Raw genomic sequence first — 16,929 nt, 5'->3', positions numbered from 1 at the left:
AGCCCGGAGAAGGCAATGGCACCCCACTCCAGCACTCTTGCCTGGAAAATCCCATGAATGGAGGAGCCTGGTAGCCAGCTGCAGTCCATGGGGTGGCTAAGAGTTGGACATGACTGAGCAACTTCACTTTCACTTTTTACTTTCATGCATTGGAGAAGGAAATGGCAACCCACTTTAGTGTTCTTGCCTGGAGAATCCCAGGGACAGGTGAGCTGCTGTCTAAGGGGTCACACAGAGTCGGACACGACTGAAGCAACTTAGCAGCTCCCTCTAGCCAATTAAAAATGCTGTGGGTGCTCAGCTTACTGATGTCCAATTCTTCTACCTCATCCCGGGACAAGCAAGTCTTTTAATTACTAAGTGGGTTTCCCTGTGGGACAACAGTAAGGTATGAATACTCTTCCTCCACCACTCCCCTCAGTCTCTGAGTCACTTGAGAACACTCTAACCAACTGGGAAGAATCTCCTCCCTCTTAATTGGAGCAAAATGCTCATGTGTTGTTTTCACTTTAACCTCAACCACTTATATTAAGACAGCCAAATTGAAGAAAGAGGTCAGGTCAGCCTCCTACTTAACCACTCAGCCAAGACTGCTCACTGTCTTTCAATTAAGTAAGTCCCAGTGCCTTCCAGTTGGACTCCCTTAGAATCTTTCAACTGTGGGGCCAAGTGCCTGCTATTAACCATCATATAAAAGTCAGGATCAGGATTCAATAATTGAGGATCTGAGAATCAGGAGAGACTAATCCAACATAGTCTGGAGTCTCCCAGCAAGTATCTGGTAAAAGGGGACTGTGTTGGTACCAAGGCTCTGCTTCTTTGTAGAGTTAGGTGAAGGAGAGAAGTCAGCTCTGGCTCCTTTCGTGGTCACCAAAACTGTTTCCTGAAAAAATGTACACAGCCTGAAAGTTGAGAATTATGTTTTATATAGTGGCCTTACTGAGAACTACAGTCCAGGGAGAAATCTCAAATAGTTGTGAGGAACTGTTTCAAAGAGGTAAGGGAGGAGTCAGGGTATATAGAAGACCTTGATGGGGGGAAAAAAAAAAAAAAGTCAAACATCAAAAATTTATTGCTAATCACAAAAACCAGATATCTCAAATTAGTGATTAGGACACTTTTCTATGTATGGGAAGGTATAACAGTCTGGGCTTATTGAAGCCATTCCTTTGATACGCATCTTAACTATCTAGGGCCAGTATCCTGTTTCTCCATCTTGAATTCCCCTCAGGGTGCTCTGTTGGAGGAGCTGCAATGGCTGAAAACTCTCTGGCTGAAGCATTCATCATATATGAAATGGCAGGAGGCATTCTTTGTCCACAAGCAAAAGCTTAGGAGAAGACCACAAGTGTGACTGGAAAGAGAAGTCTACTTCAGTTCTCCCTGAGATGCACCTACTTGCTGGGTAATGGAAATGGAGAACAGTTGCCTTCAGAAGTGTTTAAGCTCAATCACAGACCTATGTCCAACATGGGCAGGAGAGGCTGTGTCTGAGTGAGTTATCAGTGAATCTCCTGGGATCTGGACTCTGAGTCAGCTCCTTCCCACAGGTGGTCTCTTCCATGGGTAGAGGCCAGGTGTGGGCAGCTCCTGGAGACAGAAGTGGCATTGGATTACTACACAGGGGGTCAGTGACTCTAATGGGAATCATTTTGGAAATTTGGGGCTGACTGGGCCCTGAAGACACAATTGCAGGATCTCAGTCCACCCTATGTGTCCACTTTTCCAAGGTCTGAAGAACTATATAATGAATATGGGTGGGAAGAGTTCATAGGTGACTTCCATGACTGTGCACGGTGAGAACCAGGGCTGCTGATGAGGAAACACCAGTTATAAAGTTGAGAACTTGCGCTTCTCCTCAGAAGTACAAGGAACATCTCTTACTTCCCAAGACCCCTGTGACATTTGTTGACTTGGTTTTTTAGGTGGCATTTCAGGAGGTAGTGTGTGTTCCAGGTGTAAACCACAATAATGAAATGGCAATGCAGATGACCAGTTAAGGTACCACAAGGCTGGCTGTGTGGCCTGGGTTGGGACTAGGTGATGGAAAGCATTCTATTGGATCCCGATGTTGAGAGGCTTCCTGGGGGAGCTATTCTCCACCCCAGACCCTAGGTTTGCCTGAACCTACAAAAACCACTTCAGGTTTAGCTGCAACTCTTATTTCTCTATATGCTGGCAAATTAAAGGTGACCTCAGGATTCATACTAAATATAATCCCAGAAAAGAAAACATATAGGTGATCAACAGGTTACATGAAAGATGCTCAACATCACTAATCAGATAAATGCAAGTCACAGCCTCCTTGAGATATCACCTCATATCTTTTAGAATGACAGCAATCAAAAAGATGAGAGAACAAGTGTTGAGGAGGTTGTGGAGCAAAGGAAGCCTTTGTGCATGGTTGGTGGGAATTTAAATTGGTCTAATGACTAGTCTAATTTAAATCATTGGTCTAATTTAAATTTCTAATCACAGAAAACAGTAAGCTGCTGCTGCTGCTGCTAAGTCCCTTCAGTCGTGTCCGACTCTGTGCGACCCCACAGACGGCAGCCCACCAGGCTCCCCCGTCCCTGGGATTCTCCAGGCAAGAACACTGGAGTGGGTTGCCATTTCCTTCTCCAATGCATGAAAGTGAAAAGTGAAAGTGAAGTCACTCAGTTATGTCCGACTCCTAGCGACCCCATGGACGGCAGCCTACCAGGCTCCTCCGTCCATGGGATTTTCCAGGCAAGAGTACTGGAGTGGGGTGCCATTGCCTTCTCCAAGAAAACAGTATGGGAGTTCCTCAAAACATTAAAAATAGAACGATCATATTATCAAGCAATCTATTTCTGGATTTATATCTGAATTTTATGAAATTATTATTTCAAAAAGATATCTGCACTCCCATGTTCATTGCAGCATTATTTTAAAAAGCCAAGATATGGAAACTAAGTGTCTGTCTATGGATGATGGAGAAAATGGCATTATACACACACACACACACACACACACATATATATACCATAAAAAGAAGGAACTTCTGCCATTTTCTCTTTTTAAAATTTTATTTTTAATTTTTTTAACACCAAAAACATTTTGTATTGGGGTGTAGCCAATTAACAATGTTTTAATAGTTTCAGGTGAACAGTAAAGGGACTCAGCTTTACATATACATGTATCCATTCTTCCCCAAACTCCCCTTCCATCCAGGCTGGCACATAAAATTGAGAAGAGTTCCATGTGCTATATAATAGGTTTTTGTTGGTTATCCATTTTAAATATAGCAGTGTATACGGTGACCTTTCCAAAGTCCTTAAGTATCCCTCCCCTCTGCAACCCTGAGTTCATTTTCTAAGTCTGTGAGTCTTTTTCTGTTTTGTAATTAAGTTAATTTGTATCATTCTTTTTAGATTCCACATATAAGGGGTGTCATATGATATTTCTCCTTCTCTGTCTGACTTACTTCTCTGTTTGACTTACTTCACTCAGTATGACACTCTCTAGGTCCATCCATGTTGCTGTAAATGGCCTTATTTCATTCTTTTTAACATTCTTTCATTCTTTTTGTTAAAAAGAATATATATATTCTATATATATATTCTATATATATATATATAATATTCCATTATATATATAGCCACATCTTCTTTATCTATTCCTCTGCTGATGGATATTTAGGTTGTTTCCAAAGTCGGCCATTTTCTGCAAAACAGATGGACCTTGAGGGCATTATTTTATATGAAATGACTCAGAGAAATGTAATACTTTATGTTCTCACTTATATGTGGAATCTAAAAAGATAAAAGAAAAGAAACTCATAGATACAGGGAACAGAATGGAGGTTGTCAGATGCAGGGGTGGGAGCATGGGGGAAATTAATGAAGGTGGTAAAAAGGTACAAACTTCTAGTTATAAAATAAATAAAAAATCATGGGTATGCAAGGTACAACATGGTGACAAAAATTAACAATACTATATCCTTTATTGGAAAGTTGCTAAAGGAGTAGATCTTAAAAGTTCTCATCAGAAGAAAAATATATAACTATGAGAATGACAGATGTTCCAGAAATTTATTATGGTGATCACTTTGAAATATATACATACACCAACTCATTGTTGTACTCCTAAAACAAATACAGTGTTATATGTCAATTATAATCTCACTAGGTCTATGGGGTCTCACAGAGTCAGACACAACTGAAGCGACTTAGCAGCAGCAGCAGCAGCAGCAGGGCTTCCCAGGTAGCGCTAGCAGTAAAGAACCCTGTCTGTCAATGCAGGAGAAATATGAGATGAGCGTTCGACTCTTGGGTTGGAAATATCTTCTGGAGCAGGGTATGGGAACACACTCCAGTATTCTTGCCAGTAGAATCCCATAGACAGAGGATCCCTGGCAGGCTACAGACCAAGGGTCACAAAGAGTTGGCCATGACTGAAGCAACTTAGCATGCATGCATGCATGCATAATCTCACTAACCCTGGAAAAATATTATCCTACGAAAATATGCCAAAAAGTTGAAAAAAGGGAATAAGACAGACAAGCCTTTTTTTTTTTTTTTTTTAAAGATCAGATCAGATCAGATCAGTCGCCCAGTCGTGTCCGACTCTTTGCAACCCCATGAATCGCAGCACACAAGGCCTCCCTGTCCAACACCAATTCCCGGAGTTCCCTGAGACACACGTCCATCGAGTCAGTGATGCCATCCAGCCATCTCATCCTCTGTCGTCCCCTTCTCCTCCTGCCCCCAATCCCTCCCAGCATCAGAGTCTTTTCCAATGAGTCAACTCTTTGCATGAGGTGGCCAAAGTACTGGAGTTTCAGCTTTAGCATCATTCCTTCCAAAGAAATCCCAGGGCTGATCTCCTTCAGAATGGACTGGTTGGATCTCCTTGCAGTCCAAGGGACTCTCAAGAGTCTTCTCCAACACCACGGTTCAAAAGCATCAATTCTTTGGCACTCAGCCTTCTTCACAGTCCAACTCTCACATCCATACATGACCACAGGAAAAACCATAGCCTTGACTACATGGACCTTTGTTGGCAAAGTAATGTCTCTGCTTTTGAATATGCTATCTAAGTTGGTCATAACTTTCCTTCCAAGGAGTAAGCGTCTTTTAATTTCATGGCTGCACTTCTGATTGATTTAGCTTATTGATTCTCAAGAGAATCACCTGAGAATGAGTAGAGAGAGTGTGGTTGTATCATCCTGTGCTCTCACCACTCAGATATACCAGACATGCTTAAATGGCATCTATATGAATCAAATAATAGAGAAGTGAAGACCCATTCACCTAACTTTCTCAACAGTAGGCAAAATCTACTGCTTTTATTATTGGCCAACTTTCTTTCTAGATCAGCATTTCTCAAGTTTTCAATCTCAAGACTCCATGATATTCTAAAACTATTTGTATCTATCAACATTTACCATTTAATTAAATGGGGAATATGTTAAGAACTTATTTATTAATTCAATTTTATGTATAACTCTTCCAAACCCATTACATTTGACTATAAATAACATATTTTTACCAAAAGTAGATATGTCTTCTAATATTAAAAAATGTAGAATGGTGTCACATTTAAAAAAATAGAACTTTTTTTGGGATATAATTTATATTTTAATACTATGCAATCCATCCAGTTAAAGCATACTGTCCATTGGGAATTCACAATCTCAAATCTAGGACCCCAGGAACCCCTATGGGCTCAGACACAACTCTTTAGACCTGAAGGGACACAGTCTTGTGCTAGTCATGGGACATGGGCTCCTGCTCAGTTGCATTTTCCTGCCTTGACCCACATTCTGGGCCCCATCCTAGCTGCTTGGGATACTATCTGCTCTCTTCTCTTTTCCTTGATTCAGTCCCTGTGGCCCAATCACACCTGGAGAAAGTCTCAGCCATCCTCCCCACTCACCATGTCCCTTCAAGCCCATCCCTCAGGACTAATTACCTGGACCCAAGGTGATGCTGGGCTTCCCTTGTGGCTCAGCTGGTAAAGAATCCGCCTGCAATGTGGGAGACCTGGGTTCGATCCGTGGGTTGGGAAGATCCCCTGAAGAAGGGAAAGGCTACCCACTCCGGTATTCCGGTCTGGAGAATTCCATGGACTAGTCCATGAGGTTGTAAAGAGTCAGACATCACTGAGTGACTTTCACTTTCTTTCAGGGTAATGTCATCAAGGATTTATTGATGAAAAGAAAGGGCAATAGTTCCTTGTTTACAGCAAGACATTAGTGGATCTAAAGTGGAACCAGAGTCTGTTGAGAACTGGAGGAGACAAGGAGGGCCAACACAGACACCTGGACTTTTAAAAAGGCAGAGAGGGCAAGATATTTCAGGGCAAAAAGAAATCTGAGTTAGGAGAGAAAAAAGACTTGTGGAGAGATGTTCTCCATATCTTCTGAGGAGAACATTGTCAGCTCCAGGACTGGACCAAGAGGGCCACAGAAGGGAGACACTCTGTAGGGGACTGGTCCCCAAAGCCTCCCATCAGCTGTCATCTCTAGGAAGACCAGAGGGTCTTCCTCTGTAATCCAGGAAGAGTTGCCCTAACAACATTTCTGGGTGCCTCAGTTGATCCAAAAATGCAGTGGGGAATTCAGTACCACAGGTCAGTAGAACTTGAGAAGAATTCCTGGATTTCTGCTGATCGCTTTGGAAGGGTGTCCCAACACTGTAGCCAGGCTCTAGATTCCAGAACTGAAGATGGTAGGCTGCATAAAAAGAGGACTTCTGAACCAGCTCATGCTGGGAGAGGGAACTGTATGCACAGAAATATTCCAAACCCCAGCACAGGGTCTTTGGAGCAGTTTTTAAAAATCACTTGAGAACCTGTGATTAGAGAAGGAAATCGGGATGTCCTCCTGATGAACTCAGAGAGCTGCCCTGACCTGTGCATACAAATGAGATCATGAGGACAGGCAACCAGGACAGGGCAGAAATGGCAATTGTAGCATCTCTCCAGGCCCTGAGAGTCTTCTTTTGGGGCCAGAATTGGATGGGAAGAATGGCACCTCTGTGCACATGGGCTCCCTCCTCTTCCTCGATGCCCAGTGTGTCTACTTAGCAAGCAGGCTCTGTATGGAGGTGGACAGAGGAGGTCCTCAGACACAGGAGAAGGGAGAAGGCTGGGTTTTTATAATTTCTAGAACATTCCAACACCTTGCCCTTCCTACCTGTTTGGATCTCACAAAAGCTGGGATCCTATGGAAGCATCACCAGCTTGGACGCTGGTATTTGCTCATTTACAGTGACATCATGTGAAGTCTGTCAGACAGTCTTTCCTAAAACTTAGGTTGTCTGATAACTCAGAGGTCCTTCTGAACCACTTGCCTGAGGAAATCGAGCAATTATTTACAGTGGGGAAGTCAGAACGTGCTCTTCCAAGCCCAGTCTGAAATCCATCAACCTAAAAATTTGGAAAAGAGCAGTGAACTTTAAAAAAAGCAAAGAAAAAACAAAAAAAGAAAAAGACTTTAAAAATGGGAAAAAAAAAAGACACAGGAAACAAACAAAAAACATATAAAAGGAAAGAAAGAAAAAGCAATGAGCTTTACATTTTCTGTGAAGGTTATTTGAAGTAGTGGATAAAAAGTGCTAGTACCATTGCTCACTCAGTTTGTGTTCAATAAACAAAAGTGTTTATGATTATCCTTATTACTAATATTACTCTATTACAGCTTATTAATAAACGTGTTTTGTGGCCTGGGGGTTAAAATATCTATTTTGTACAATTCAGCTTAACCCAATTTTATGTGAAGGCCCTATCAGAGGTAGAAATGTGGTGAAAGAAATCTTCCATAAAGTTATCAAGATGAAGAACATGTTTCAAAAAGCCCTAGTCTTGGTGACCAGTGTTATATAAGAATTGTTTGGGCAATACACTGAATGGGGATGCAGAGAGAGAGAGAGAGGTTTAGAAAATCCTGGCCGTAGAGGGTTGGGGTCTCACTTTCCTTGTGTCAGGAATTTCAAAAATTTCCATGTGATCCAGCCAGGGTGGGAGACATCTTTGATCACAGCATATTATTAGACATAAAATATAACTTCTGAATTTGGGGCAGGAAAAGTGAACAGTATTGGTATTTGTGAACATTGCTTGATATGAAAGGGGGACAAAATTGTATTTCTGTGCCTAATGGGATCACCTTGATCGGAATCTGTATCGAATTTACTTAAGTTTGCTCCTTAGGGGCAGGAGGAGAAGGGGACGACAGAGGATGAGATGGCTGGATGGCATCACTGACTCGATGAACGTGAGTCTGAGTGAACTCCGGGAGTTGGTGGGACAGGGAGGCCTGGCATGCTGCGATTCATGGCATCGCAAAGAATCAGACACGACTGAGCGACTGAACTGAACTGAACTGAACTGAGCTCAGTCATGTCTGACTCTGCAACCCCATGGATTATAGCTCACCAGGCTCCTCTGTCCACGGGATCTTCCAGGCAAGGATACTTGAGTGGGTTGTCATTTCTTTCTCCAGGGGATGTCCCAACCCAGGAATTGAAACAATGTCTCCTATGTCTCCTGCATTGACAGGTGGATTCTTTGCCACTGAGCCACCTGGGAAGCCTACTTAATTTGAGGAAACCGTAATCATCAAAATATACTTGGAAAGGGACCAATGGAATTATGGTTCTAAAACAGGAGGGAAGGGGGCAGGGCATAACCTTTGAAAGAATTACATAGCCTGAGGACACAATATAAACTGATTAGAATCAAATGGATTCAAGCCAAGTTTGGCAGACAAGCCAACTTCAACTAGAACTTGATCCTCAGGATAGGCTCATTGTAACACATTAGTAAGCTAAACAACACACCCATAGACACCATGATTGTTCCAAGGCCAAACTTAAAAGACCTAAAAGTGGGCAGTGGCCCAATTTCTAGAAATCTCTACTGCTTCTTCAAAATAGTTGGACTACTCCTCTCATTCATTAGTCTATGAAATTGCCCAGCCCATAAAAACTAATGATGCCATATTTCAAGGCTGCACTTACCCTATGGGACTGCAGGCACTTGTGTCTGTAAAGTGCATTTTCCCATGCCCACACTTGCCTTCTGGGTTGGCCCACACTTTTGTCTGTGAAATGTATTTCTTTCCAAATAAGTCCACTTGTTATCTATCACTTTGTCTCTTGCCCAATTCTTTCTGCCATGAGAGAGCACAAGGGTTCAAGTCCCCGTCTAAGATGAAGAGTTTCAGTTCCACATCTCAGGCCCCTGGAAAGTGACTGGGATAATTCTCCCTTTGGGAAACATCCTCTGTAGCAAGAAAGTGGAAGATAACTTCTGGTAGCAGCTGCCATGATGATGACGAGGTTATGGGGGACTGACCCATGTTTAATTCTCCCCCTGGGCCCGAGTTCTCAAAGAGCCCATAGTACCTTCACCAGTGACTCTCAGACTTAGAAATGTCTCAGGACTAGCCCCCTTTCCCTCCAGTGACATTCTCAGATTTAGCTTTTCAAATGAGTTTGCCTAATTGATCCCATCTTTCTGGAAAGTAACACTCTTAAGGGTGACACTGTTCTTTGAAATACACTTTAGTTTCTAAACTCCACACAGAGACAAATCTTTTAATCTCTCTCTTACTCAATAAGAAACAAAATAACCTGTTTTACAAAGTCTTGCAAAATTCAGGCTTTAAATGAAGAAAGTAAGGAAAACCACTAAGCCATTTGCTGCTGCTGCTGCTAAGTCGCTTCAGTCGTGTCCGACTCCGTGCGACCCCATAGACGGCAGCTCACCAGGCTCCTCCGTCCCTGAGATTCTCCAGGCAAGAACACCGGAGTGGGTTGCCATTTCCTTCTCCAATGCATGAAGGTGAAAAGTCAAAGTGAAGTTGCTCAGTCGTGTCCGACTCTTCGCTACCCCATGGACTACAGCCCACCAGGCTCCTCCGTCCACGGGATTCTCCAGGCAAGAGGACCGGGTATCACCTAAGTCAAATCTGAAAAGATTATACTGTGGAAGTAATGAATAGATTAAAGAAATTCGATCTGGTAGATAAAGTGCCTGAAGAATTATGGATAGAATTTCCTATCCAGCAAGCGGCTGCGGCGGCGGCGGCCCAAGATGGCGGAGCTGCAGCTCGACCCGGCCACGGCGGGGCTGGGAGGGGGCGGCGGGAGCGGGCTGGGCGATGGAGGCGGCCGGGCCGCGGGCCCCCCAGCCCTCCCTCGCCCCGCTGGCCCCACGCCCCGCGGGCACGGCCGCCCGCCCCCCGCCGCCGCCGCGCAGCCGCTGGAGCCGGTCCCGGGCCGCCGGAGCGGACAGGGGGCGGTGGCGCGGCCCGCTGGGTCCGGAAAAAACTTAAAAAAAAAAAAAAAAAAAAAATTTCCTATCCATAAGATAGGTAGTACAGAAGGTAGTGACCAAAATCATCCCCCACAAACAAACAATTGCAGGAAGGCAAAGTGGTTGTCTGAGGAGGCTTTAAAAATAGCTGAGGAAAGAAGAGAAAAGGAAAGGAAGAAAGGGAAAGATACATCTAACTGAAGGCAGAGTTTCAGAGAATAGCAAGGAGAGATAGGAAAGTCTTCTTAAGTGAACTATGCAAAAGAAATAGAGGAAAACAATAGACCGGAAAAGACTAGAGATTGCTTCAAGAAAATTGGAGGTATCAAGGGAATTTTTCATGCAAGGATGGGCATAACAAAGGACAAAACATGGTAAGGACCTAACAGAAGCAGAAGAGATTACGAGAAGACACAGAACTATACAAAAAAGATCTTAGTGACCAGGATAACCATGATGGTATAGTCACTCACCTAGAACACAGACATCCTGGAGTGTGAAGTTAGGGGAGCTACAGAAAGCATTACAATGAACAAAGCTAATGGATGTTATAGAATTCAAGCTGAGTTATTTAAAATTATAAAAGATAATGCTTCCGTAAGATAGTACATGGGTTCAAGAACCAGTCTGAGATAAATGGTTTCAGTTCCACATATCAGGCCCCTGGAAAGTGACTGCACTCAATATGTCGGCAAATTTGGAAAACTCGGCATTGGCCACAGGACTGGAAAAGGTCAATTTTCATTTAATCCTAAGGAAGGGCAATGCCAAAGAATGTTCCAACTACAGTACAATTGCATTCATTTCACATGCTAGCAAGGTAATGCTCAAAATGCTTCAAGCTAGGCTTCAGCAATACCTAAATCAATTACTTCCAGATGTACAATCTGGGTTTAGAAAAGGGAGAGGAACTAGAGATCAAATTGCCAACATCTGCGGCATCATAGAAAAAGCAAGGGAGTTCCAGAAAAACATCTACTACTGATTCATTAACTATTGCAAAAGCCTTTGATTGGATCATGACAAAGTGGAAAATTCTTAAAGAGATGAGAAAACCAGATGACTTTACCTGTCTCTCAAGAAACCTGTATGCAGTTCAAAAAGCAACAGTTAGAACTGAACATGGAACAAGTACACTGGTTCAAAATTGGGAAAGGTATACATCAAAGCTGTGTATTGTCACCTTGCTTACTTAACTCCTATGCAGAGTACATCATGGAAAATGCTGAGCTGCATGAGTCACAAGTTGGAATCAAGATTGCCAGGAGAAATATCAGCAACCTCAGATATGCAGATGGTACCATCCTGATGGCAAAAATTGAAAAGGACCTAAACAGCCTCCTGATGCAGATGAAAGAGGAGGGTGAAAAAGCTGATTTAAAGTTCAGCATTAAAAAACTAAAATCATGGTATAGAGTCCCATCAGTTCATGGCAAATAGAAGGGGAAAAAGTGGAAACAGTTGGAGATATTTTTTTATTGGGCTCCAAAATCACAGCAGAGTGTGACTTCAGCCATAAAATTAAAGAATGCTTGTTCCTTGTAAGAAAAGCTATGGCATATTTAGATAGTGTATTAAAAGCAGGGACTTCACTATTCTAACAAAGGTCTGTGTAGTCAAAGCTATGGTTTTTCCACTAGACATGTAAGCATCAGACCATAAGGGAGAAACTGGTCCTTTCAAACTGTGGTGCTGGAGAAGACTTGAGAGTCCCTTGGACTGCAAGGAGATCAAACCAGTCAATCCTAAAGGTAGTCAACCCTGAATATTCATTGAAAGAAATGATGCTGAAGCTGTAGCTCCAATATTTTGACCTGATGTGATGAACCAACTCACTGGAAAAGACCCTGATGCTAGTAAAGATGGAAGATGGTGGGGAAGTGGGTGACAGAGGATGAGATTGTTGGATAGCATCACCGACTCAATGAACAGAAGTTTGAACAAACTCTGGGAGATAGTGAAAGACAGAAGAGCCTAGTGTGCTGGATTCCATGGGGTTGGCAAAACTTGACTTGCAGCTCTTACACTGTGCATTTTGTAAGTCAACCATGGGAAAACAAAACATTACAATACAGTTCAGTTCAGTTCAGTTGCTCAGTCGAGTCCGACTTTTTGCGACCCCATGAATTGCAGCACGCCAGGCCTCCCTGTCCATCACCAACTCCTGGAGTTCACTCAGACTCACGTCCATCAAGTCAGTGATGCCATCCAGCCATCTCATCCTCTGTCGAGCCCTTCTCCTCCTGCCCCCAATCCCTCCCAGCATCAGAGTCTTTTCCAATGAGTCAACTCTTCGCATGAGGTGGCCAAAGTACTGGAGTTTCAGCTTTAGCATCATTCCTTCCAAAGAAATCCCAGGGCTCATCTCCTTCAGAATGGACTGGTTGGATCTCCTTGCAGTCCAAGGGACTCTCAAGAGGCTTCTCCAACACCACAGTTAAAAAGCATCAATTCTTCGGTGCTCAGCCCTCTTCACAGTCTAACTCTCACATCCATACATGACCACAGGAAAAACCATAGCCTTGACTAGCTGGACCTTTGTTGGCAAAGTAATGTCTCTGCTTTTGAATATGCTATCTAGGTTGGTCATAACTTTCCTTCCAAGGAGTGGGTGTCTTTTAATTTCATGGCTGCAATCACCATCTGCAGTGATTTTGGAGCCCAAAAAAATAAAGTCTGACACTGTTTCCACTGTTTCTCCATCTATTTCCCATGAAGTGATGGGACCAGATGCCATGATCTTCGTTTTCTGAATGTTGAGCTTTAAGCCAACTTTTTCACTCTTCACTTTTCACTTTCATTAAGAGGCTTTTGAGTTCCTCTTCACTTTCTGCCATAAGGGTAGTGTCATCTGCATATCTGAGGTTATTGATACTTCTCCTGGCAATCTTGATTCCAGCTTGTGTTTCTTCCAGTCCAGCGTTTCTCATGATGTACCCCGAATATAAGTTAAATAAGCAGGATGACAATATACAGCCTTGATATACTCCTTTTCCTATTTGGAACCAGTCTGTTGTTCCATGTCCAGTTCTAACTGTTGCTTCCTGACCTGCATATAGGTTTCTCAAGAGGCAGGTCAGGTGGTCTGGTATTCCCATCTCTTGAAGAATTTTCCACAGTTTATTGTGATCCACACAGTCAAAGGCTTTGGCATAGTCAATAAAGCAGAAATAGATGTTTTTCTGGAACTCTCTTGCTTTTTCGATGATCCAGCAGATGTTTGCGATTTGATCTCTGGTTCCTCTGCCTTTTCTAAAACCAGCTTGAACATCAGGAAGTTCATGATTCACGTATTGTTGAAGCCTGGCTTGGAGAATTTTGAGCGTTACTTTACTAGCATGTGAGATGAGTGCAATTGTGCAGCAGTTTGAGCATTCTTTGGCATTGCCTTTCTTTGGGATTGGAATGAAAACTGACCTTTTCCAGTCCGGTGGCCACTGCTGAGTTTTCCAAATTTGCTGGCATATTAAGTGCAGCACTTTCACAGCATCATCTTTCAGGATTTGGAATAGCTCAACTGGAATTCCATCACCTCCACTAGCTTTGTTCGTAGTGATGCTTTCTAAGGCCCACTTGACTTCACATTCCAGGATGTCTGGCTCTAGGTGAGTGATTACACCATTGTGATTATCTGGGTCATGAAGCACTTTTTCGTACAGTTCTTCTGTGTATTCTTGCCACCTCTTTTTAATATCTTCTGCTTCTGTTAGGTCCATACCATTTCTGTCCTTTATCGAGCCCATCTTTGCATGAAATGTTCCCTTGGTATCTCTAATTTTCTGGAAAAGATCTCTAGTCTTTCCCATTCTGTTGTTTTCCTCTATTTCTTTGCATTGATCGCTGAGGAAGGCTTTCTTATCTCTTCTTGCTCTTCTTTGGAACTCTGCATTCAGATGCTTATATCTTTCTTTTCTCCTTTGCATTTTGCTTCTCTTCTTTTCACAGCTATTTGTAAGGCCTCCCCAGACAGCCATTTTGCTTTTTTGCATTTCTTTTCCATGGGGATGGTCTTGATCCCTGTCTCCTGTACAATGTCACGAACCTCATTCCATAGTTTATCATGCACTCTGTCTATCAGATCTAGTCCCTTAAATCTATTTTTCACTTACACTGTATAGTCATAAGGGATTTGATTTAGGTCATACCTGAAAGGTCTAGTGGTTTTCCCTACTTTCTTCAATTTAAGTCTGAATTTGGCAATAAGGAGTTCATGATCTGAGCCACAGTCAGCTCCTGGTTTTGTTTTTGTTGACTGTTTTTGAGCTTCTCCATCCTTGGCTGCAAAGAATATAATCAATCTGATTTCGGTGTTGACCATCTGGTGATGTTCATGTGTAGAGTCTTCTCTTGTGTTGTTGGAAGAGGGTGTTTGCTATGACCAGTGCATTTTCTTGGCAGAACTCTATTAGTCTTTGCCCTGCTTTGTTCCATATTCCAAGGCCAAATTTGCCTGTTACTCCAGGTGTTTCTTGACTTCCTACTTTTGCATTCCAGTCCCCTAAAATGAAAAGGACATCTTTTTTTGGGTGTTAGTTCTAAAAGGTCTTGTAGGTCTTCATAGAACCATTCAACTTCAGCTTCTTCAGCCTTACTGGTTGGGGCATATACTTGGATTACTGTGATGTTGAATGGTTTGCCTTGGAAATGAACAGAGATCATTCTGTCATTTTTGAGATTGCGTCCAAGTACTGCATTTCGAACTCTTTGTTGACCATGATGGCTACTCCATTTCTTCCGAGGGATTCCTGTCTGCAGTAGTAGATACAATGGTCATCTGAGTTAAATTAACCGATTGCAGTCCATTTGAGTTCGCTGATTCCTAGAATGTTGACATTCACTCTTGCCATCTCTTGTTTGACCACTTTCAATTTGCCTCGATTCATGAACCTGACATTCCAGGTTCCTATGCAATATTGCTCTTTACGGCATCGGACCTTGCTGCTATCACCAGTCACATCCACAACTGGGTATTGTTTTTGCTTTGGCTCCATCCCTTCATTCTTCTGGAGTTATTTCTCCATTGATCTCAGTAGCATATTGGGCACCTACGGACCTGGGGAGTTCCTCTTTCAGTATCCTATCATTTTGCCTTTTCATACTGTTCATGGGGTTCTCAAGGAAAGAATACTGAAGTGGTTTGCCATTCCCTTCTCCAGTGGACCACATTCTGTCAGATCTCTCCACCATGACCTGCCCGTCTTGGGTTGCCCCACGGGCATGGTTTAGTTTCATTGAGTTAGACAAGGCTGTGGTCCTAGTGTGATTAGATTGACTAGTTTTCTGTGAGTATGGTTTCAGTGTGTCTGCCCTCTGATGCCCTCTTGCAACACCTACCGTCTTACTTGGATTTCTCTTACCTTGGACGTGGGGTATCTCTTCACGGCTGTTCCAGCAAAGTGCAGCTGCTGCTCCTTACCTTGGATGAGGGGTATCTCCTCACCGCCGCCCTTCCTGACCTTCAACGCGGGATAGCTCCTCTAGGCCCTCCTGCTCCCGCGCAGCCACCGCTCCTTGGACGTGGGGTTGCTCCTCCTGGCCGCCGCCCCTGACCTTGGACTTGGGTAGCTCCTCTCAGCTGTTCCTGTGCCGTCGCAGCCTGGCACTCTCGGCCACTGCCCTTGATCTCAGACATGGGGTAACTCCTCTTGGTCGCCACCCTTCTGGCACGGGGTCCTCCTGGGTTCTGCCCCTGACCTCGGATGTGGGGTAGCTCCTCTCGGCCGCGCTTAGTGCGCCGGTTGCAGCCGAAGAATACAATACAATCGTACTTTAAACTGTCTTGAGTCATTCACAGGGTTCCTTTAGGAGTGCCCTGCTCCAGACTGGCTGAATCCTCCCTCATTACTCACTGTGATTTTGATCTGATATCCATTAGAGAAGCCATGACTGAACCCTAGGGACCCAACCATATCCCCAAAAGCACTGCCTTTGCTCCCTTAACAGGCTCATGATCTGCTATTATTCCAATGTGACATTGAAATCCTGAAGGAAGAGTTGGGGGTAAAGTAGAAAAACAGCTTTATTGCCTTGGCAGGCAAAGGTAGACACACCAGGCTTCTGCCTCAAAAACTATGATGTGTCTCAAACCCAGAGAACTTGATGAGAGTTTTGACAACAGTGAGTCAAAGGTTGGGTCTCTGATAAGATTAGGGTGTGTGCAGCGTCTAGGGTGTTCTGGTCTCCTAAACTTGATGAGCTTCAAGGTCCCTTTAATCTTTCCTCAGGTGATTTCTTGCCTGATCCTCCCTTGATTAGCAACTGTTGGAATCCATCCTGGGAACTCAGGTAAGCTCATGGAGGCTAAAGTTTTGCCTACAAGAAATGGGGGACAGAAAGAGCTCTGTGCTTGGGAGACCCACAGGGCCCCACTCAGTTTCAATTTCTCATTTAAAAATTTTAAAGTGAAAGCAAATAATGTTTTCAAGCCAATTTGTGGTGATACCAAATTTCTGGGAGAGAACACCCTCAAAAGTGACACAGTTTCCTTTTAGTCACTCCCTTTAATTTACAAACAAAACCCAGAGAAAAGGCTTTAAATCTTCTTCTTCCCTGAGAGAGAGGAAAAGAAAGTTCATTTTACACTATTTGAGCTACATTTTCTGTTTTGGAATGCCCAGTTCCAACTACCTAGCCTCCACCCTT

Source organism: Bubalus kerabau, chromosome 5 (assembly GCF_029407905.1).
Source record: "Bubalus kerabau isolate K-KA32 ecotype Philippines breed swamp buffalo chromosome 5, PCC_UOA_SB_1v2, whole genome shotgun sequence".
Lineage (NCBI taxonomy): Eukaryota > Metazoa > Chordata > Mammalia > Artiodactyla > Bovidae > Bubalus > Bubalus kerabau.
This window is presented reverse-complemented; position numbering follows the sequence as displayed.